Source organism: Bombina bombina, chromosome 5, assembly GCF_027579735.1.
Source record: "Bombina bombina isolate aBomBom1 chromosome 5, aBomBom1.pri, whole genome shotgun sequence".
Classification (NCBI taxonomy): Eukaryota; Metazoa; Chordata; class Amphibia; order Anura; family Bombinatoridae; genus Bombina; species Bombina bombina.
Window position 1 is genome coordinate 252,178,074 of NC_069503.1, and position 24,221 is coordinate 252,202,294.

At 39.0% G+C, this 24,221-nt stretch overlaps 1 protein-coding gene across 1 annotated transcript in view; it reads right to left on the reverse strand.

Moving 5' to 3' along the window:
- MSRB2 (methionine sulfoxide reductase B2) overlaps nucleotides 1-24,221 on the reverse strand; it is a 37,208-nt gene that overhangs the window by 12,088 nt on the left and 899 nt on the right. The window lies entirely within an intron of this gene.

Sequence of the window (24,221 nt, forward strand, 5' to 3'; positions counted from 1 at the left end):
TCCTTTGCGCCCAGCATGGTATTGATAGGATTGACTGCCTCTCTCATTGTATCTAGGAAAGCATTGTGATGAACTCCCAATAAGTTACAGATAACAATGAGAATATCCGTAGATTCTGCCATTTTTTCAGAAAACATATTTCAGCATTGAATCATTCAGTTAGCTTATAAATTCTGTTTTGGGTAATACCCGGTACTTAATAAGTGCGTAGTAACAGGGCACCCTGCCGTGAGGTTGTATTGAAAGCCAAATCTTGAAGATTACACCAGGCATAGAAATCTGCAGCATTTTTGATGATACTGGGTTCCTCCGTTTTTATAGCTTAGATCTCAAATCTGCCCATACTGTGTGTTAATTTATCCTCTGGAGGTAGATATATCAATTTGAATAAACACTGAAGCAGCCTGCAATAGTGCAACCAAACATGGCCGCCACCCGGAAGTTCCCCGGGGTACGTAAACTTTTGATCAGGGTCATTTGGGTAGTTTCTGTTGTCATTATGATTTAAAAAGAGTAAACACAGTTGATTGAAAATAAATGGCTTCAGCCAAAAACTAACCACGAGTGAAAAAAAAATAAAAAAATAAAAATATATATATATATATATATATATATATATATATATATATATATATATATATATATATATATATATATATATATATATACACACACATACACACACACACACACACACACATATAGATACATACATACATACATACATAGCAGTACAACTGGAGCTAGTAGCCAAAAAACAGCTGTTGCCTTAAAAAACATTTTATATAGCAATGATAGCTAGAATAATAGCTTTTCAGATTACTTTTCCAGTTATATCAGACCATTATTGATTTGGTTATAGATAATTAGAAATACATAGTTAGATAATTGAAATGAATGACATTATTGGAAGGTAAAGTATCTCCAGTTTAATAGGTTAATCATTCATATTTTATCAACTTTTTAGCTGTACTTTATTGGAAATAGACAAATAATGATTACTCTAATAAATAACAATTTAAATAGTTTTATTTAACTAAAGAAAAATAACCATTACATTAATAATAAGAATTTAAATAGTTTTATTTAACTAAAACAATAACATTAATATTTGTAATACTTTCCCCCTACCTCCTCACACTTAGGTCCTTGTGCAGATCTATTCCACTTCAAAAAAAAAATCTATTCAGTGAGCTTCTTGAAAACTCAGTATGGGTTGATTCTGTGTACATAGCTTTGCAGGGTAGCAATGTCATTAAAGGGACGGTGAAGCCAAAATTAAACTTTCATGATTCAGAAAGAACATGCAATTTTTTAACAATGTTCCAATTTACTTCTTTTGTCCAATTTACTTTATTATCTCGGTATCCATTGTTGAAAAGCATACATAGGTAAGCTCATAAGCAATGCACTACTGTGAGCTAGCTGCTTGTTAATGTCCCACCCAATGTCTTTCAGCTAGGCCCTAGTAGAGCATTGCTCTCCTTCAACAAAGGATACCAAGATAATTAAGCAAATTGTATAATAAAAGTAAATCTAAAATTTGTATGCTCTATCTGAAACCCAATTTTTTTTTTTCACAATGTTGTCCCTTTAAGGCAGACATCCTCAAACTTGGCCTTCCATTGGTGTTGGAACTACATTTCCCACGATCATGGGAAATGTAGTTCAAAAACCTCTAGAGGGCCATGTTTGAGGATGTCTGCTTTAAGGTCTAATTCTCAACTCTGTATGTTTATTTTATAGCATTTTTGCTGTGAAGAAGGGGCATGTTATTTCTGCAGACACAAATTCATATTTCTTTCATGTAATTAGCAAGAGTCCATGAGCTAGTGACGTATGGGATATACATTCCTACCAGGAGGGGCAAAGTTTCCCAAACCTTAAAATGCCTATAAATACACCCCTCACCACACCCACAAATCAGTTTTACAAACTTTGCCTCCTATGGAGGTGGTGAAGTAAGTTTGTGCTAGATTCTACGTTGATATGCGCTCCGCAGCAGGTTGGAGCCCGGTTTTCCTCTCAGCGTGCAGTGAATGTCAGAGGGATATGAGGAGAGTATTGCCTATTTGAATGCAATGATCTCCTTCTACGGGGTCTATTTCATAGGTTCTCTGTTATCGGTCGTAGAGATTCATCTCTTACCTCCCTTTTCAGATCGACGATATACTCTTATATATATACCATTACCTCTGCTGATTTTCGTTTCAGTACTGGTTTGGCTTTCTACAAACATGTAGATGAGTGTCCTGGGGTAAGTAAGTCTTATTTTCTGTGACACTCTAAGCTATGGTTGGGCACTTTTTTTATAAAGTTCTAAATATATGTATTCAAACATTTATTTGCCTTGACTCAGGATGTTCAACATTCCTTATTTTCAGACAGTCAGTTTCATATTTGGGATAATGCATTTGAATCATTCATTTTTTCTTACCTTAAAAAATTTGACTTTTTCCCTGTGGGCTGTTAGGCTCGCGGGGGCTGAAAATGCTTCATTTTATTGCGTCATTCTTGGCGCGGACTTTTTTGGCGCAAAATTTTTTTTCTGTTTCCGGCGTCATACGTGTCGCCGGAAGTTGCGTCATTTTTGACGTTCTTTTGCGTCAAAAGTGTCGGCGTTCAGGATGAGGCGTCATTTTTGGCGCCAAAAGCATTTAGGCGCCAAATAATGTGGGCATCTTATTTGGCGCTAAAAAAATATGGGCGTCACTTTTGTCTCCACATTATTTAAGTCTCATTATTTATTGCTTCTGGTTGCTAGAAGCTTGTTCTCTGGCATTTTTTCCCCATTCCTGAAACTGTCATTTAAGGAATTTGATCAATTTTGCTTTATATGTTGTTTTTTCTATTACATATCGCAAGATGTTCCACGTTGCAACTGAGTCAGAAGATACTTCAAGAAAATCGCTGCCCGGTGCTGGAGCTACCAAAGCTAAGTGTATCACTTTTGGTATCTGTTCCTTCAGCTGTTGTTTGTATTAAATGTTATGACAAACTTGTTAATGCAGATAAAATTTCCTTTAGTACTGTTACATTACCTGTTGCTGTTCCGTCAACATCTAATACTCAGAGTGTTCCTGATAACATAAGAGATTTTGTTTCTAAATCCATTAAGAAGGCTATGTCTGTTATTTTCTCCTTCTAGTATACATAAAAGTCTTTTAAAACTTCTCTTTTTTCAGATGAATTTTTAAATGAACATCATCATTCTGATACTGATAATGGTTCTTCTGGTTCAGAGGTTTCTGTCTCAGAGGTTGATGCTGATAAATCTTTGTATTTGTTCAAGATGGAATTTATTCGTTCTTTATTTAAAGAAGTATTAATTGCATTAGAAATAGAGGATTCTGGTCCTCTTGATACTAAAACTAAACGTTTAAATAAGGTTTTTAAATCTCCTGTAGTTATTCCAGAAGTGCTTCCTGTCCCTGATGCTATTTCTGAAGTAATTTCCAGGGAATGGAATAATTTGGGTAATTCATTTACTCCTTTTAAAACGTTTTAAGCAATTATATCCTGTGCCATCTGACAGATTAGAGTTTGGGACAAAATCCCTAAGGTTAATGGGGCTGTCTCTACTCCTGCTATATTTTTAGCGGATGTTGCTGCAGCTTCAACTTTTTGGTTAGAAGCTTTAGCGCAACAAGTAACAGATCATAATTCTCATAGCATTATTATTCTATAACATGCTAATTATTTTATTTGTGATGCCATCTTTGATATCATTAGAATTGATGTCAGGTATATGTCTTTAGCTATTTTAGCTAGAAGAGCTTTATGGCTTAAAACTTGGAATGCTGATATGTCTTCTAAGTCAACTTTGCTATCCCTTTCTTTCCAGGGTAATAAATTATTCAGTTCTCAGTTGGATTCTTTTATCTCAACTGTTACTGGAAGGAAGGGAACTTTTTTACCACAGGATAAAAAATCTGAGGTAAATTTAGGTCTAATAATCGTTTTCGTTGCTTTCATCACAACAAGGAACAAAAGCCTGATCCTTCATCCTCAGGAGCGGTATCAGTTTGGAAACCATCTTCACTTTGGAATATATCCAAGCCTTATAGAAACCCAAAGCAAGCTCCTAAGTCCCCATGAAGGTGCGGCCCTCATTCCTGCTCAGCTGGTATGGGGCAGTTTACGTTCTTTTCAAAGAAATTTGGATCAATTCCGTTCACAATCTCTGTTTTCAGAACATTGTTTCAGAAGGGTACAGAATTGGCTTCAAGTTAAGGCCTCCTGCAAAGAGATTTTTTTCTTTCCCGTGTCCCAGTAAACCCAGCAAAGGCTCAAGCATTTCTGAAATGTGTTTCAGATCTAGAGTTGGCTGGAGTAATTATGCCAGTTCCAGTTCTGGAACAGGGGCTGGGGTTTTATTCTATCTCTTCATTGTACCAAAGAAGGTCAATTGCTTCAGACCAGTTCCGGATCTATCAATATTGAATCGTTATGTAAGGATACCAACATTCAAGATGGTAACTGTAAGGACTATCCTGCCTTTTGTTCAGCAAGGGCATTATATGTCTACAATAGATTTACAGGATGCATATCTGCATATTCCGATTCATCCAGATCACTTTTAGTTTCTGAGATTCTCTTTTTTAGACAAGCATTACCAGTTTTGTGGCTCTACTGTTTGGCCTAGCATCAGCTCCAAGAATTTTTACAAAGGTTCTCGGTGCCCTTCTGTCTGTATTCAGAGAACAGGGTATTGGTATTTCCTTATTTGGACGATATCTTGGTACTTGCTCAGTCTTCACATTTAACAGAATCTCATACGAATTGACTTGTGTTGTTTCTTCAAGATCATGGTTGGAGGATCAATTTACCAAAAGTTCATTGATTCCTCAGACAAGGGTAACCTTTTTAGGTTTCCAGATAGATTCAGTGTCTATGACTCTGTCTTTGTCAGACAAGAGAAGTCTAACATTGATATCAGCTTGTCAAAACCTTCAGTCACAATCATTCCCTTTGGTAGCCTTATGCATGGAAATTTTAGGTCTTATGACTGCTGCATCGGACGCGATCTCCTTTGCTCATTTTCACATGCGACCTCTTCAGCTCTGTATGCTGAACCAATGGTGCAGGGATTACACAAAGATATCTCAATTAATATCTTTAAAACCGATTTACGACACTCTCTGACGTGGTGGACAGATCACCATCGTTTAGTTCAGGGGGCTTCTTTTGTTCTTCCGACCTGGACTGTAATTTCAACAGATGCAAGTCTTACAGGTTGGGGAGTTGTGTGGGGGTCTCTGACGGCACAAGGGGTTTGGAAATCTCAGGAGGTGAGATTACCGATCAATATTTTGGAACTCTGTGCAATTTTCAGAGCTCTTCAGTCTTGGCCTCTTCTGAAGAGAGAGTCGTTCATTTGTTTTCAGACAGACAATGTCACAACTGTGGCATACATCAATCATCAAGGAGGGACTCACAGTCCTCTGGCTATGAAAGAAGTATCTCGAATTCTGGTTTGGGCGGAATCCAGCTCCTGTCTAATCTCTGCGGTTCATTTCCCAGGTATAGACAATTGGGAAGCGGATTATCTCAGTCGTCAAACGTTGTATCCGGGCGAATGGTCTCTTCACCCAGAGGTATTTCTTCAGATTGTTCAAATGTGGGAACTTCCAGAAATAGATCTGATGGTTTCTCATCTAAACAAGAAACTTCCCAGGTATCTGTTCAGATCCCGGGATCCTCAGGCGGAGGCAGTGAATGCATTATCACTTCCTTGGAAGTATCATCCTGCCTATATCTCTCCACCTCTAGTTCTTCTTCCAAGAGTAATCTCCAAGATTCTGAAGGAATGCTCGTTTGTTCTGCTGGTAGCTCCAGCATGGACGGATTCTTTTTCGGATGGCCTCTTGCCAACCGTGGGCTCTTCCGTTAAGACCAGACCTTCTGTCGCAAGGTCCTTTTTTTCCATCAGGATCTCAAATCTTTAAATTTAAGGGTATGGAGATTGAACGCTTGATTCTTGGTAAAAGAGGTTTCTCTGACTCTGTGATTAATACTATGTTACAGGCTCGTAAATCTGTATCTAGAGAGATATATTATAGAGTCTGGAAGACTTATATTTCTTAGTGTCTTCTCATCATTTTTCCTGGCATTCTTTTAGAATTCCGAGAATTTTTTACAGTTTCTTCAGGATGGTTTAGATAAAGGTTTGTCCGCAAGTTCCTTGACAGGACAAATCTCTGCCCTTTCTGTTCTTTTTCACAGAAAGATTGCTAATCTTCCTGATATTCATTGTTTTGTACAAGACTTGGTTCGTATAAAACCTGTCATTCAGTCAATTTCTCCTCCTTGGAGTTTGAATTTGGTTCTGGGGGCTCTTCTAGCTCCTCCTTTTGAACCCATGCATTCATTTGGACATTAAACTTCTTTCTTGGAAAGTTTTGTTTCTTTTGGCCATCTCTTCTGCCAGAAGAGTCTCTGAATTATCTGCTCTTTCTTGTGAGTCTCCTTTTCTGATTTTTCATCAGGATAAGGCGGTGTTGCGAACTTCTTTTGAATTTTTTCCTAAGGTTGTGTATTCTAACAACATTAGTAGAGAAATTGTGGTTCCTTCATTATGTCCTAATCCTAAGAATTCTAAGGAGAAATCATTGCATTCTTTGGATGTTGTTAGAGCTTTGTAATATTATGTTGAAGCTACTAAGTCTTTCCGAAAGACTTCTAGTCTATTTTTCATCTTTTCTGGTTCTAGAAAAGGCCAGAAAGCTTCTGCCATTTCTTTGGCATCTTGGTTGAAATCTTTAATTCATCATGCCTATGTCGAGTCGGGTAAAACTCCGCCTCAAAGGTTTACAGCTCATTCTACTAGGTCAGTTTCTACTTCCTGGGCGTTTAGGAATGAAGCTTTGGTTGATCAGATTTGCAAAGCAGCAACTTGGTCCTCTTTGCATACTTTTACTAAATTCTAGCATTTTGATGTGTTTTCTTCTTCTGAAGCAGTTTTTGGTAGAAAAGTACTTCAGGCAGCGGTTTCAGTTTGAATCTTCTGCTTATGTTTTCATTAAACTTTATTCTGGGTGTGGATTATTTTCAGCAGGAATTGGCTGTCTTTATTTTATCCCTCCCTCTCTAGTGACTCTTGCGTGGAAAGATCCATATCTTGGGTAGTCATTATCCCATACGTCACTAGCTCATGGACTCTTGCTAATTACATGAAAGAAAACATAATTTATGTAAGAACTTACCTGATAAATTCATTTCTTTCATATTAGCAAGAGTCCATGAGGCCCACCCTTTTTTGTGGTGGTTATGATTTTTTTGTATAAAGCACAATTATTCCAATTCCTTATTTTATATGCTTTCACACTTTTTTCTTATCACCCCACTTCTTGGCTATTCGTTAAACTGATTTGTGGGTGTGGTGAGGGGTGTATTTATAGGCATTTTAAGGTTTGGGAAACTTTGCCCCTCCTGGTAGGAATGTATATCCCATACGTCACTAGCTCATGGACTCTTGCTAATATGAAAGAAATGAATTTATCAGGTAAGTTCTTACATAAATTATGTTTTTTCAGAACTAGAAAACCGATAAGTGAAAATATCTTAGTGCACAGATATCTGATCCTACTACTGAAATACCCAGAGCATAGGACAGGGGACCTGCTGTCTGCACTTGCTTTTAAACAGCACCAGCTGAACTAACCACAAAAGAATATGAGACACTGTCTAAAAAAAAGTTTGGCATATGACCTGCATGCCACCACATTGGTGGAATACCAACGTAAACCAACGAAACGTAACCCTAGGGGCATGCGGATGAGTGCTCGACCTACCCTCATGAAAGATAATCCAGAATACTGCAACAAATTTGAACAGATCCTAAATAAGTGCTCTATGGATATCATTGTGCTGACAGTCAAATGTCTAAAGAGATTGAGGATAAGCAGAATATATCAGAAATAGAGAAGGATTTAAAAAGAAGTTTGCCCCTAGAGGATTTTGATAAACTTGTTGTGGATACCAATAAAACGATCGCTAAATTAAAGAAAATCATTAAGGATCGTATACGCCTAAAATTGACTCGATGATGAGCAGGACTACTTATCAGGCCAGGTCTATAGATGGCGCCTTGACCAGGGGGCTTGAGATGCAGAATCCCCTTCACAACAGGCAGACGCCAAGGCCGCAATCAAGGCAAGAGCGGCAGCAGCAAGCACAAAACAAAATACAAGCCGCAAGAGAGGCCATGGTTGGCAACTGCGGTCAACACGGCGCCCGCGAGAAACCAGCAGAACTTACATGGAGAAAGTGCCCAAGCGATAAATCAAGAGAGTACACAATTGGAGGTGAGAGATTTAACCTTTACTGAACTTGATAAAGCGAAACACTGTTACACTGAAAATAATGTGATAAACATCTCCGGTCATGAACTAACCAATGATTAACTGATAGTTCTAAACAAAGGGCTTTCATTTTGCTCAAAAAAAGACTAACTTTTTTCAACTTCAGAAAGATCTATACAGATTTTATCGTAATCTAAGGATAAAGACTATATGCTTTGAGCCATTTTATGCATGTTGTAATCAGAGTCCAACAATCCATTTAAAAGAACTAGGATTAAAAAAAAAAGTTGTTATATACCACTAGCTACTAATCATAGCATTGAAACATATGTATCTTTAGTGCAGAACGATATAGAAAAGTTACAAATTAAAACAAAAAATTAGCTACTAAAAAGTTTAGAAGAACTGAAATTATTTTTCCTGTAACACAGATAAAAGCACCTCGGTCTTTACAAGAAAGGTCAGACATCATTTTAAAAAGAGCCGACAAGGGAGGGACAGTAGTTTTCCTTAAAGAATATCACATTGATAAAATCAGAACACAATTGAAAAACGAAAATGTTTATAAGAAATTAGACTACAACCCAATATTCCAGATACAGGAGGACAGCTATATGGTTGTGAAAACAGCAGAAACCATAATATTTTTGGTAAAGGTGAAAGTAATTTTTTGAGAACTGAAACCCCATATACACCAGTGATATATACGCTTCCCAAAGTTCACAAAAACTTATGGATTCCCCCCAGGCCGCCCCATAGTTGCCAGCACCAACTACATATTTACTTATATTTCTATATTTTTAGGCCTCCGTCCATTCGTTGAACAATCCAATCCTTTTTTAGAAAGACACTGGAGACTTTCTTGACATCCATTAACAGTAGTATGGATTCTGTTAGTGTTGCATTAAAATCTGATGATAAATACGATAGTCAAAATGACTTTTTTCTTCAATTACTAAGTATTATTCTATATGATAATTATTTTTCTATTCCAAGATGATTTATTTTTGCAGTTACAAGGAACTGCCATGGGTTCCAATTTCGCCCAATACTATGCAAACATTTTTATGAACATGTATGAAGAAAAGTTTATTTACCCAAACGAGATGTTAATTCAATGGCATTTTCGGGGTATGGTTGGGCGACATTGGAACCCTAACAAACTTTGTTAAAGATATGAATGCTGCAACTAGGCACATTAAATTTAAATTGAACTAGAGCGAGGAGTACCTAGACTTCCTGGATGTCAGTCATTAAAGAAGGTAATTTATTTAAAACAGATCTGTTTAAGAAAAAAGATGGATAGAAACAGTATGTTACACTATGAAAGTGCCCACCCACCATCACTACATAAATCCCTCCCCCATAGCCAATTGTTGCAAGTCTACAAAATTGTTTCAGATGAGAAACTTGCTGATCAAAGATTAAAAGAAATGGGTGAAAGATTTTTAGCTCGTGGATACCCAAATAAATTTGATTGATAAGAACATTGAACAAATTAAAACTATTTCTAGATTTGATTTAATTGGGCCAAAAAATAAAAAGATAAAGAAAAAAGAATGGTTAACATTTGTGTCAGAATTCAATACACAAAATAAAGATGTATTATGCATCATTAAGTAACACTTGCACATTCTTTCTAGGTGACAGCCTCAAATTCAACGATACCTTATGCCAGCATTATAAGAAAGGAAAACATTTGCAAGAAAAAATAGTTAGAGCTGACCTAGGCAGTAACAAAAAAATCTAGCCAGAGTTTCATGACCAGTAAAAATCATGGTTGTTACCCCTGCCTTAGGTGCTCATGTTGCAGCAACATGACAAAAGGTTAAGTTTTCTATCACCTTCATAATGGGAAGAAATACATTATAAAAGGGTTCAATGCCCATGTGGGAAAATTTATATCGGAGTCCACTAGGACAGCAAGAGAAACAATGATTGAAAATAAAAGCAATGTAAGAACAAAACATGTAAAAGCCCCAGTATCATTTTTTAAATGCAGGCCACACTATAAGCCAATTATGCTTCCAAATAATAGATCATGTGGAGAGAACTGTTACTAAGACAAATGGAATCATTTTGAATATTTGAAATGGGGACCCTTGAACCAGGAGGTATTAATAGGGATTGGGATTTGTCTATAGTTCTATGAATATATTTAAGTAATAGGTTAGTTATTTGCTATCTGCTTCTATTGATAAGGTTTGATTTAATAGCTTTACTGCTAAACTACTAGAATGTTATCTAGATGACTGTTTATGTAATAAAGTAAAAAAGGGAAAAAAAGCAATGTTTAAATAACTAATGAAATAGTTAATATGTCTGTAACACCACCTAGTGGTAAGAGTGTATATAAGTCACAACAGGTGAAATGTTCGCTATTTTGGTTGTCTTTATAAAATAAAATTAAGCTTTTGATGCTCTCACCCATTTATTTGTACTTGCTTTTATGACATAGAAAAGGTGAGAACACTATCTGATCCCTGACACAAGAAGCACTAATTTACAGCAGATTTTGATAATAGTATGAGCAGAATTATATTAAGTTGTTATTTCTCAAAAGGTAGATGCTGCTTGCATTTGTTACATTGCTTTTTGCAAATGAAAATAAATAAGACTACCACTTTAATAATTAATATGAAGTCACATGGATCTAGCTATCTATTGGGTTCTTGTAAAGTGTGGCTATTCACCCGTAAGGGTCTCAAGGCGCTGAGGGTTGCAGTTCAGTCAAAGAGCAAGGTCTTGAGGTCCTTTCTGAACTTAGTTAGGGCGGTAGCTTGTCTGAGGTGCAGCGGAAGGGTGTTCCAAGTCTTAGCTGCCAGGTGAGAGAAGGATCTGCCTCGCGCTGTGGTTTTTCTGATGCGGGGGATGACTATGAGGGCTTGGTCGGCCGATCAAAGTTGTTTGGCAGGAGGGCAGAAGGTAACGCGGTGGTTCATGTATTCGAGACGATGTTGTGGAGGACCTTGAATGCGTGGGTGAGAAGCGTGAAGGTTATTCTTTTGTTGATGGGGAGCCAGTGCAGGTCCCGCAGGTGTTTGGTGATGTGGCATTGGCAAGGGATGTCAAGGATGAGTCTGGCCGAGGCGTTCTGGATGTGTTGGAGTTTTTTTTGGAGCTTGATGGTGGAGCTGGCGTAGAGTGTGTTGCCGTAGTCCAGTCTGCTGCTGACGAGGGTGTGGGTGACAGTCTTCCTGGTCTCGGTTGGGATCCATTTGAAGATCTTTTTCAACAGGTGGAGTGTGTGGAAGCATGCAGAGGAGACGGTCTATAGAGAGCGATAAGTCCAGGATGACACCTAGATTTCATGCATGGTTGGTGGTGGTTGGAGGGTGTCCGAGGGCTGTGGGCCACCAGGAGTTATTCCAGGTGGATGTGGTGGGACCAAGGAGGAGGACTTCGTTCTTGTCTGCGTTCAGCTTTAGGCAGTTGTAGCTCATCCAGGTGGCGACTGCTGTCAGCCCTTCGTGGACGTTTTTTTCTTGGCAGTGATGGGGTCACTGGTGATTGAGATGATTAGCTAGGTGTCGTCGGCGTAGGAGATGATTTTGAGGTTGTGTCATTGGGCGATGGCGGCAAGAGGGGCCATGTAGATGTTGAATAGGGTGGGGCTCAGGGAAGAGCCTTGGGGTACACTGTAGCTGATCTCTGTGGGCCTGGAGGTGAAGGGTGGGAGTCTAACTTTCTGGGTTCTGTCAGTGAGGAAGGAGGGGATCTATTCCAGGGCTTTACCACGTATGCTGGCGTCATGTAGGTGGGTGTAGAGGGTGAGGTGGGAGCCGGGGCGAATGCTGCTGTAAGGTCTAGGAGGATGAGGGTGGCAGTCTCTCCTCGATCGAGTAGGGCAAGGATGTCATCTGTGGTGGTGAGGAGGATGGTCTCCATGCTGTGGTTGCTCCTAAAACCAGATTGGGAGGGGTCCAGGCTGTGGTTGGCTTCGATGTGGTCAACGAGTTGTGCGTTGATGGACTTCTCAATGACTTTGGCCGCAAAGGGGAGCAGAGAGATGGGGCGGTAGTTCTTCGGATCATTGGGTCAGCCGTGGGTTTTTTCAGCAGGGGTTTTAATTCTGCATGCTTCCAATCATCCAGGAAGATGCCGGTTTCGATGGAGCAGTTGATGGTGCTGCAGAGTTCAGGGGCCATGGTGTAACCTGCTTTGTTGAATATGTGATGTGGGCATGGGTCCGAGGGTGCTCCAGAGTGGCTCAATCTCATGATTCTGATGGTGTCCTCTGTGGTGAGGGGGCTCCAGATGGTCCATGGGGGGTATGCAGTGGTGTATTTGGGTGAGGTATCGATATCGGTGGGAGTTGGTGGGTCGGCGGGGGTGGGTGAGTTCTGGGGCGTAAAGCTGTCATAGATGTCAATGATCTTGCGGCAGAAGTACATTGTGCGGTTATCGCAGAGGTCCTGGGAGGGCGGGATGTTGTTGGTGTCGCTTTTGGGATTGGAGTATTCCTTGATGACTGCATAATTAGGTATAATTATGATTCAATAAACCATAACAATCATTTTAAATTCATTCAAAATGTCAAATTTATTCCAATATACTTACAGTAAAGGGCCATTATAGTTGAACAATTACATGCTCTAATTCATTTTAAGATTAAAAGGCCCCTTAAAGGGACAGTATACACCAATTTTCATATAACCATGTAAGAGACACTACTATAAAGAAAAATATGCAGATACTGATCTAAAAATCCAGTGTAAACCCTTTTAAAAACTTACTTAGAAGCTACCAGTTTAGCACTGTTGATGAGGCTAGGCTGGGACACCCACTGGAAGAGCAGACACTCCCTCCCTTGTATGAAAAGACCAATTACACAAAGGAGAAAGCAGGAATCTGTAGACGTCTGGCTACATCTGAAACTTTAGAGCTTGGTTAGGATTCAAAATTAGCACAATGCTGTTAAAAAAATAAATAAGCAAAACTATACATTGTTATAAAAACACTTACAGTTGGGCTATATAAATGGATCATCTAAAAAAATGTGCAAAGAAAATTCTAGTGTACAATGTCCCTTTAATGTAATGTGTTGAAACCCCACAAAAGGGGTTAAACAGATAGTACAAACACAGCTTGTCCTGAACAGAAACTGTCACTGATCCAATCAGCAGTGCTAGATACACAGTTAAAGTGCGATTAGCACTGCTGATTGGATAAGTGGCATTTTCCACTCGGGACCAGCAGTGCTTCTACTATGTGTTTAATTCCATTTTGCATGGTTAAAACACATGGAATTAAAGGGCTGCTATTTTTAAAACGTCATGCTCTATTAACATACTAGACAACGACAGCTCTCTGGTCCCGAGTATGCTGGAAGCCCATATCTCCATAATATTGAAACCAAAAAAGCCCCCAGAAAACCCCAGCAGTTACAGGCCCATATCACTACTTAATACCAACATTAAAATCTTAGGAAAAATGTTAGCGAACCGCATCAATAGGGTGCTAGGCAACATCATCGACACAGACCAGTTGGGCTTCGTTCTGCGTCAGGAGGCAAGAGATAATAAAATAAGAGCTATTACTTTAATGTCCTATGCAAAAATACATATCAACAACACAGTCTTTGTCGCCACTGAGGCGGAGTAAGCTTTTGACCGCATAAATTGGAAACTTCTAAAACAAACACTCCTTGCATTCGGGTTCGGCACAAACATGATAAAACGCATCTTTAGGCTCTATGAGTACCTCTCAGCAAAGGTAAAAGCTAACGGTATTCTATCTCTACCGTTCCTTATACAAAACGGTATGCGGCAGGGCTGCCCTCTATCCCCCATTCTATTTATCCTAACCATGGAAGTACTGGCATCGCACATTAGAAATAACAAGAACATAGAAGAAATAAAAATCGGTCCCCATAATTTCAAAATTGCACTGTATGCGGAAGACATATTATTTACAGTTACCTCCCCCTCCGCATCTATTCCCAAAATCATTTTAGAAATAAATAGGTTTGGAGACTTTTCACATTTTGCAGTCAACGCACAAAAATACTAAATATCTCAATGCAAAATTGAATTTAAAACCTTGAGCGCAATTTGCCCCCTCAAACTTCAAAAGGAAACTATAAAATACCTAGGTACCTACTTATCCCCCGGAACCTTTTGAAAAAACTATACCAAACTCCTTTACAACACAATGAAAGATCTGAAAACTTGGATCAGCAAATCCACTCTCTATAGACCCATCAAAGATGGTGGCCTCGGTTTCCCACAGATTAGTGATTATTTCTCAGCAGTCACTCTGCAGAGAATCATATATTTGCACTGTTCAGGAGACACAAAAGCTTTTTATTTTGTTCTCTTGGTATCCTTTTTTGAAAAAATCCCTAGATAGTCTCGGGAGCAGCAATGCACTATTAAGAGCTAGCTGCTGATTGGTGGCTGCATATATGCCACTTGACAATGACTCACCTGATGTGTTCAGCAGAGGATACCAAGAGAATTAAGAAAGTTGTGTTATAGAAGTTAATTATTTTCAAATTGGATGCTCTATCTGAATCATGAAAGAAAAAAAATGGGTTTCATGTCCCTATTATCAAATTTACTTTGCTCTCTTCGTAACCTTTGTTACAAAGCACACCTAGTTAGGCCTTGGGGCAGAAACTGACTGCTGTGAGCTAGCTGCTGATTGGAGAATACATACAGTCTCAGAGCGCATCCAGGAAATATTGGGAGGTATGGCATAATCTCACACTAAATACAAATAATTATCCTATATAATAAAAGGCCAAGTGTGTTTGTCCAAAGCTGTTATGCGCAGTAGAGACTGCGCGCGAGGACAAACACACCTGGCCTTCTAACTGACCTCCCTGGCATCGTGTGGTGGAGTGGGCATGGCCGGGCACGTAGTGGGCGGGGCCAGATGAGAGAGAGAGAGAGAGAGAGAGAGAGAGAGAGAGAGAGAGAGAGGGCAAAAGAGAGGGGAGAAAGAGAGAGGGCAAAAGAGAGGGGAGAAGGAGAGAGAGCAAAAGAGAGGGGAGAAAGAGAGAGAGCAAAAGAGAGGGGAGAAAGAGAGAGAGCAAAAGAGAGGGGAGAAAGAGAGAGAGCAAAAGAGAGGGGGGATAGAGAGAGAGCAAGGGGTGGGACCGCTGTACTGCAAAAAATGACCCGTGTACACGGGCTTTAGGACTAGTTACTGTAAAATAAAATAATGTTACAGGGAACCATTATAAGAACTGACTCACACTGTCACTAACTTACTTTACAACAACCTAAATGTTTTATAATTACGACCTTAAAGAACCTTCAGCACACACTCACAAAGACAAAGGTGCATAGTCACATTTATAATTAGGATTATCATTATCTGCAATGTTATATGATGGGGGTCAATAAATATAGCCATAGAAGCATTTTTATACTATGCTATACTAGTGTTTATAAAATTGCTTCTTTTAAATGTTATCAATGAATGAATAATACATTTTCCTATGTCACCCATTGATAACATGGTAGTAGGCAGCATGCATCCATGCACATTTTCCTGCCGGTGACATCATATGTACTGGGGATAAATGTGGCCTACCATCATCCTAGCAGTGAAACTCTTATTCAAGCAGAATTATGCAGACATCTGTATATCACATAAATGTGTCCAAGTATATTTGAAATGTGCAACAACAGTTGCTCAGATAGGCTGAAATATGTCACATTTACAGCAGTGTCACTAACCTGGACAGAGTTGTACAGCATTATACTAGATAAATTACTGAATTACTATTGTACCAGGAAACAAATCTCTATAAATTATTTTAATATATTTTGTCGTCATAGTAACACTGCCATTCAACCTATCCTTTGTCTCTTTGTGACATCATTGCAAACTAAATATTTACTTTATTTCTGTCATTCTACTGTATTACAGTAGTTTAAATAACAAGAAATAGGACAGAAAGTAGTACACACGTTATTATGTACATACAAACAACAAAAAAGGTATCACTTTATGTAGAACAGGAATACTCAGACATTTTTTAGAATATATCAAAATAATTACATTAGAAATAAACAGAGAGAGGTGAGAGAGCGCAAAAGAGAGGGGGGGAGAGAGCGCAAAAGAGAGGGGAGAGAGCGCAAGAGAGAGGGGGGGAGAGTGCGCAAGAGAGAGGGGGGGGAGAGTGCGCAAGAGAGAGGGGGGGAGAGTGCGCAAGAGAGAGGGGGGGAGAGAGCGCAAGAGAGAGGGGGGAGAGAGCGCAAGAGAGAGGGGGGAGAGAGAGCGCAAGAGAGAGGGGGGAGAGAGCGCAAGAGAGAGGGGGGAGAGAGCGCAAGAGAGAGGGGGGAGAGAGCGCAAGAGAGAGGGGGGAGAGAGCGCAAGAGAGAGGGAGGAGAGAGCGCAAGAGAGAGGGGGGAGAGAGCGCAAAAGAGAGGTGGGAGAGAGCGCAAAAGAGAGGTGGGAGAGAGCGCAAAAGAGAGGTGGGAGAGAGCGCAACAGAGAGGTGGGAGAGAGCGCAACAGAGAGGGGGAGAGAGTGCAAAAGAGAGGGGGGAGAGAGAGCGCAAAAGAGAGGGGGGGAGAGCGCAAAAGAGAGGGGGAGAGAGCACAAAAGAGAGGGGGAGAGAGCACAAAAGAGAGGGGGAGAGAGCACAAAAGAGAGGGGGGAGAAAGCGCAAAAGAGAAGGGGGATAGAGAGCGCAAAAGAGAAGGGGGGAGAGAGAACAAAAGAGAGGGGGGAGAGAGAACAAAAGAGAGGGGGAGAGAGCACAAAAGAGAGGGGGGGAGAGAGACAGCAAAAGAGGAGGGAGAGAGACAGCAAAAGAGGAGAGAGAGACAGCAAAAGAGAGGAGAGAGAGCAAACGAGAGGTGGGAAGAGAAAGAGCAGAAGAGAGAGAGAGCAAAAGAGTGGGAGAGAGACAGCAAAAGAGGGGGAGAGATTACATTAGAAATAAACACTAATATTTTCCCTAGAGCCTTTTTTACATATTAATAGCACATTTGCCACTAGCCATAAATCTCTAATCTTGTGTACTTTGGAACGCTGACGACAATTTTTCACTTCATTACTCCTTCACATCCACTAACATATCGGCAGTAAGTTAATAAAAAATGCAAACGTGTCAGAAATGTGGCTGGCTAGAGACACTTTAGGCTAAATACTGTTTAGCCTATTTACTCAAATATAAATCAACAATAAGAAATTGTGCTTTCACACTTTATTAAAACTCAAATGACTCCAGACATATAACTTCCAAAGAAGGGAGTAAAGTCCTTCTGAATAGTAGGTAAGACTGATTTATAACAGAAAATAAGCATATACAATATAACAATTAAAAGAACATAAAACTTGACATTTCAACAACATATGATATGTTTCATTATTGCAATATACATTCATTATTTATTTTGCTCCATTTTGTTGTAAAATACATCTAAAAATTGTGCTTGTTTCACTATCTCTCTGGGAGGTTTGGGTAAATACTTTTAGGCAATTTATGCAAGCTTTTGTTTACTTCACCTCCCCCCCTAATATTCTCAGCAGTCACATGTTTTTAAAAGATGGATTATAAGTTTTGCATCAACAATCATGATAGCAGCTTTCTTTGCAATAGTGACTAAGTTGAATCAGTGCTAAACCACCTTAAGGGAAGAGATAAGGGCAGACTTCCCCAGTCTCTCTCAACTGCACATGTGCAGACAGAGTTTGTGCTATTTCTGAATATTAGTTTGTGATTGGTTAGCAAGGATTCTTTTGTTTTGGGGGACAGGGAAATTGAGAAAAGTAAAACAATATATTCAATTGAAAAATCAAAGCTACAGTTTTCAGTGCAAACCTATTCTCAGATACGTAGGTTCAAAATCATGAAGTTTACAATTTGTGTTTAGTGGTCCTTTAAGTAAGCATATAAGATAAAACACAGAAAATACAAATGTATGATATAGCCATACGGCTAGGGAGCCTCTATTATTGCCTCAACAACAGGATGCAAAATAAGGCCTATCATAAGAACAGTTGTACAGGGGAGCGCCAGCGTTGTACAGGGGAGCGCCAGCGTTGTACAGGGGAGCGCCAGCGTTGTACAGGGGAGCGCCAGCGTTGACTGCATCTGTCATATGACTGTCAAAGCAATGAAAATGACTCTGTAGCTGTGACATTACTTTAGATGTTCAGCAAAAGAATCTCCTGTTCCTTAAAATTAAATTCTAGGTTGGTTTTATGCACATGAAATATGTTTTTTAATTGGCAATTATGTTTTTTATATCCCAATCCCCAATAACATTTCCCCTAATGTTACAATCTTCCCATACTATTGACATAATATGTGGTATATTGCAGGGATAATCTATTAAACAGAACTCCTGAACATCCTGCAACTCCCCCCAAACCACATGCAGAAAACCCAAATCCTGGTTCCTAACCACCAAGACTCAAAGACTCTCTGTCTCTTCAGCCTAGGGATAAATTGCAAGAAAATTGAGAAAAATAAATAATAAAACCATCTTGTAAAGGTTTTCTATGTCTTTTTTACCATTCATAATTAAATATTTCATAAGTGGTTTATATTTTGACTTTAACCCCTTAGTGACCGGACCATTTTTCAATTTTCTTATCGTTAAAGACCAGGGCTATTTTTACATTTCTGCGGTGTTTGTGTTTAGCTGTAATTTTCCTCTTACTTATTTATTGTACCCACACCTATTATATACCATTTTCTCGCCATTAAATGGAATTTCTAAAGATACCATTATTTTCATATCTTATAATTTACTATAAAAAAAATAATAAAATATGATGGGGAAAAAATGGAAAAAACACACTTTTTCTAACTTTGAACCCCCCCCCCCCAAAATCTGTTACACATCTACAACCACCAAAAAACACCCATGCTAAATAGTTTCTAAATTTGTCCTGAGTTTAGAAATACCCAATGTTTACATGTTCTTTGCAAGTTATAGGGCAATAAATACAAGAAGCACTTTTCTTTTTCCAAATATTTTTTTTTCCTCAAAATTAGCGATAGTTACATTGTAACAGTGATATCTGTCAGGAATCCCTGAATAACCCTTCATATGTATATATTTTTTTTTCAGTAGACAACCCAAGGTATTGATCTAGGCCCATTTTGGTATATTTCATGCCACCATTTTACTGCCAAATGCATTCAAATAAAAAAAAATGTTCACTTCTTCAAACTTTTTCACAAATTTTAGGTTTCTCACTGAAATTATTTACAAACAGCTTGTGCAACTATGGCACAAATGGTTGTAAATGCTTCTCTGGGATCCCCTTTGTTCAGAAATAGCAGCCATTTATGGCTTTAGCAATGTTTTGGTAATTAGAAGGCAGCTAAATGCCGCTGCACACCACACTTGTATTATGCCCAGCAGTGAAGGGATTAATTAGGTAGCTTGTGGGGAGCTTCTAGAGTTAATTTTAGCTTTAGTGTAGTAGACAACCCAAAGTATTGATCTAGGCCCATTTTGGTATATTTCATGCCACCATTTCACCACCAAATGCGATCAAATAAAAAATGTTTTCACTTTTTCACAAACTTTAGGTTACTCATTGAAATTATTTACAAACAGCATTTGCAATTATAGCACAAATGGTAGTAAATGCTTCTCTGGGATCCCCTTTGCTCAGAAATAGCAGACATATATGGCTTTGGCATTGATTTGTGGTAATTAGAAGGACACTAAATGCCGCTGCAAACCACACTTGTATTATGCCCAGCAGTGAAGGGGTTAAATAGGTAGCTTGTAGGATTAATTTGAGCTTTAGTGTAGAGATCTGCCTCCCACCTGACACATCCCACCCCCAGATCCCTCCCTGACCCCCCTTAAACAGCTCTCTTTCCACCCCACCTCACAATTGTCACCGCCATCTTAAAGTGAAGGTCAGCTTCACGCAACTGCCCCACGGCATCAGATAAACTTTGCAAAATGAGGGTGGGTTTATGAAATATAAAAAATTTGATGCATTAAACCCACCCTCATTTTGCAAAGTTTATCTGATGCCGTGGGGCAGTTGCGTGAAGTTGACCTTTACTTTAAGTATTGGCAGAAAGTCTGCCAGTACTAAAATAAAAGGCGCTTTTTTTTATATTATACATATGCTGCAGTGTTGGTTCCTACCTTAGCCCCCATCCTCCCTGATCCCCCCCAAACACCTCTCTAACCCTCCCCGTCTACCTATTTGCCGCCATCTAGGGTACTGGCAGTTGCTTAATTTTAGCCTTTTTTTTGTCATAAAAAAAAACACAATCCAATTTTTTATGTAGTCTAGCTGCCCCCCTCAATACCCTCCCCTTCCCAGACCCTTTTCCCCATCAGTTATTCCCCCCTCTTCCTTGATTCCCTCTCCATCATGCATTTAGTGCTGTGTAGCGCGCATTCGCGCCCTTCCCCCCAAGCGCTCCTGACATCTGCCGCGCTCTTGATGGACCAAGAACTGCTCCAGCGATGGTCCGCCCACCCACCTCCCTGCTATGGTTCCCACCCACCAACGATCTGCACCATCGCTGGCCGATGCAGAGATGACCACAGAGTGGCCCTCTCTGCATCGGTGTGCTTAAAAAGGGTATTGCACAATGCCTCAATATTGAGGCATCGCTGCAATACCCTGAAAGCAGCTGGAAGTGATCACAATTGCTTCTAGCGCTTGAAACTCCAGAGGACCTGTCAGGCACGTCCTTGGTCCTTAACTGACACTTTTTGTAGGACGTGCCTGACACATCCTCGGTCGTTAAGGGGTTAAAGGGACATGACACTAAAAAAAATTATTTCATGATGCAAATAGAGCATACAATTTCAAACAACTTTCCAATACACTTCAATTAACTAATTTGTTTTGATCTCTTTGTATCCTTTGTTGAAAAGCATACCTAGGTAGGCTCAGAGCAGGGAGCTAGCTGCTGATAGGTGGCTGCACATATATACCACTTATTGTCTTACCAATGTGTTGAGTTAGCTCCCAGTAGTGCTGTGCTGCTACATCAATAAAGGATTCCTTTAATGGAACATGAAAACCCTTTTTCCATAATTCAGATAGCTCATTTAATTTTAAAGGGATAGTAAAGTCAAAATTAAACATTCATGATTTGGATACAGCAGGCCATTTTATACAACTTTCCAATTAGCGAATTAGTAATGGTAAATGAGTAGGTGTCTTTAAAAACTTCAGTAAGTCATAATATTTTATTTATCTGTAGATGTAAGACATCAAGTCTCCTCAGGTCACCATAGCTTGTAAAACGTCAAGTGCAAACAGCGTAACGCCTCTTGTAAGATAACACTATCAAGCAGCAATGTCAGAATTGGCTTAGGCTAATCATGTATTTAAACAGCACACAGTTGTGCAATTGAAATATATTTTTTAATATTAATCTTAGAAAGAACAAAGGACACTACATTCAGTAGGCATCACCAATCAAGTACAGAATAACATTACTTTATATTGTAAAAGGGACACTGCACTGCAAACATTTCTCTCTTTGATGTGTTCCCATTGATGCATTTCACATGCTGGAGTGTATTCAGACTAAAACGTCCCCAAAAGACCAGAGCATTTTATTTTTAGCATTTTTGCCATCACTACATTTAAACAACAAAAGAGCCTTGTTTTTTGTTTTATTTACCTATCAAAACTATATAATTTTTTTTTAGCAGACAACCCAAACTATTGATCTAGGCCAGTGTTGGCGAACCTTGGCATTCCAGATGTTTCAGAACTACTTTTCCCATGATGTTTAGGCACTCTGAAGTCCAGTTGAGCATTATGGGAAATGTAGTTCTGAAACATCTGGAGTGCCAAGGTTTGCCATCACTAATCTAGGCCTATTTTGGTATATATTCATGCCACTATTTCACTGCCAAATGTAATCAAATAAAAAATGTTAACTTTTTCACAAACTTTGGGTTTCTAACTAAAATTATTTACATACTCCTTGTGCAATTATGGCACAAATGATTGTAAAAGCTTCTCTAGGATTCCCTTTGTTCAGAAATAGCAGACATATGTGGCTTGGACATTGCTTTTTGGTAATTAGAAGGCCGCTAATTGCAGCTGTGCACCACTTTTATTATTCCCAGCAGTGAAGGGGTTAATAAGGTAGCTTGTAAGGTTAATTTTAGCTTTAGTATAGAGGTTAGCCTTCCACCTGACACTTCCCAAACCCTGATCCCACTCAAACAGCTCTCTTCCCTCCCCCCACCCCCCCCCAATGGTCACCCCAGTCTGCCAGTATGCAGTTTTACACTTTTTTTTTTAAACTATTATTATTTTCCTTAGTGTAGGATTACCCCCCTTACCTTCAACAAGTCTATTATCAAATTTACTTCATCCTCTTGGAATCCTTTGTAGAAAAGCATACATATGTAGTCTCAGGAGTAGCAATGCACTACAGGGAATTAGCTGGTGACACACATATGCATATCTCTAGTCATTGGCTAGCACCCAGCAGTTATATGTTTAACAACTTTGCAGAGGTTAAACACATAGTTAAATACCAGCAGCAGTGCAATAATAAAATGCTCTAACACATTTTCTTTTTACACTTTAATGTTTCTTTCATTAAACTGACATTTATTCTCTCTTTAAATGCATATTCAAAATCATAAACTGTTAACTTTGCTTAAATTAATAGTAAATTCTCCCCTTTACAAAAACAGATCCGGAATGTCAGTGATATGTTAGATCACGTTTAATTCATCAGCTGTAACGAAGATGCTCTATAACTTATATGAAATTCTTATACTCCACGCTCCGCTGCCCACTTCAAAATTAAATTTTTCTGTGAGCTAATGGTCTCAACTGTTGTCCAATCAGTGCACTAGCCTTAAGGCACTTTTGTTCTAGCTAGAGAGCTGATTTGACAACAATTCAAACCGTTAGCTCACAGAAAAATTGACTTTTGAAGTAGACGGCCTGAGAGCGGGGTATTTGAATTTCAGTGCTAGATTAAAATGTAAGTTACAGAGCATCTTAATTGCAATCAAAATAAACACCATCTAAAATATCACTTACATTATGAAACTGTTTTTAGAAAGGGGAAAATTTACCATCACTTTAAATGGCAAAAATAAAACGGACATAGAGGCAATAAGAAAAAGCCCTATTGCATTAAAACATTTCTTTTTCTATTACTTGTCCCCAAAAAAACACAATCAGCTCTGGAAAGCCTCACTGCACTTCTGATCCTGAGCTGAACACAGCTTGTAATTGGTTGCCACACACATACGATACTTCCAATTGGCTCAGCAGCAGTGGGCAATAATAATTTGCCAGTTTGGAGCTGATTTTAAAAGAACACGAAACCCAAATGTTTACTTGCATGATTCAGACAGAGCATGCGATTTTAAACAACTTTCCAATTTATTTCTATAATCTAATTTATTTTGTTCACTTGGTATACTTTATTGAAAAACATACCTAGGTAGACGGGAGCAGAAATGCACTACCGGGAGTTAGCTGCACATATATGTTTCTTGTTATTGGAGTAACAAGAAAGTCAGTAGTGCATTGCTGCTCCTGAGACTACCTAGATATGTTTTTTTTCCCAACAAATACCAAACAAGCTATAAAAATGAGAAGAAAATTAAGTTATTTAGACTGCATGCTTAATCTGAATTGGGATCTGGGCCCCTTTAAACAAACAGGTATAGCTTCAGTGGAATAAGAACATAATCTTATTGAAGTTTCTGTCCTTTAAACAAATGCCTTTTACACTGTGTGGTTTTTTCTTCTGGCTGGAGAATACATCTAATAATAGTACCTTAGTGTTGCTTTGTCTGCTGAGAAAAAAAATGTAACCATATGTCTGACAGCAGAGAATGGTTCTCAGGTACAGCTCCTTACAGCCATGGAAACAAATCAATGTTTTGTCAAGAGTTTTTTTTTTTTTTTTTTTAGTATTGTGTGGGTCATAGATAGGGCAGGCTTGAAATTACTGAACCAATGAATTCTAAT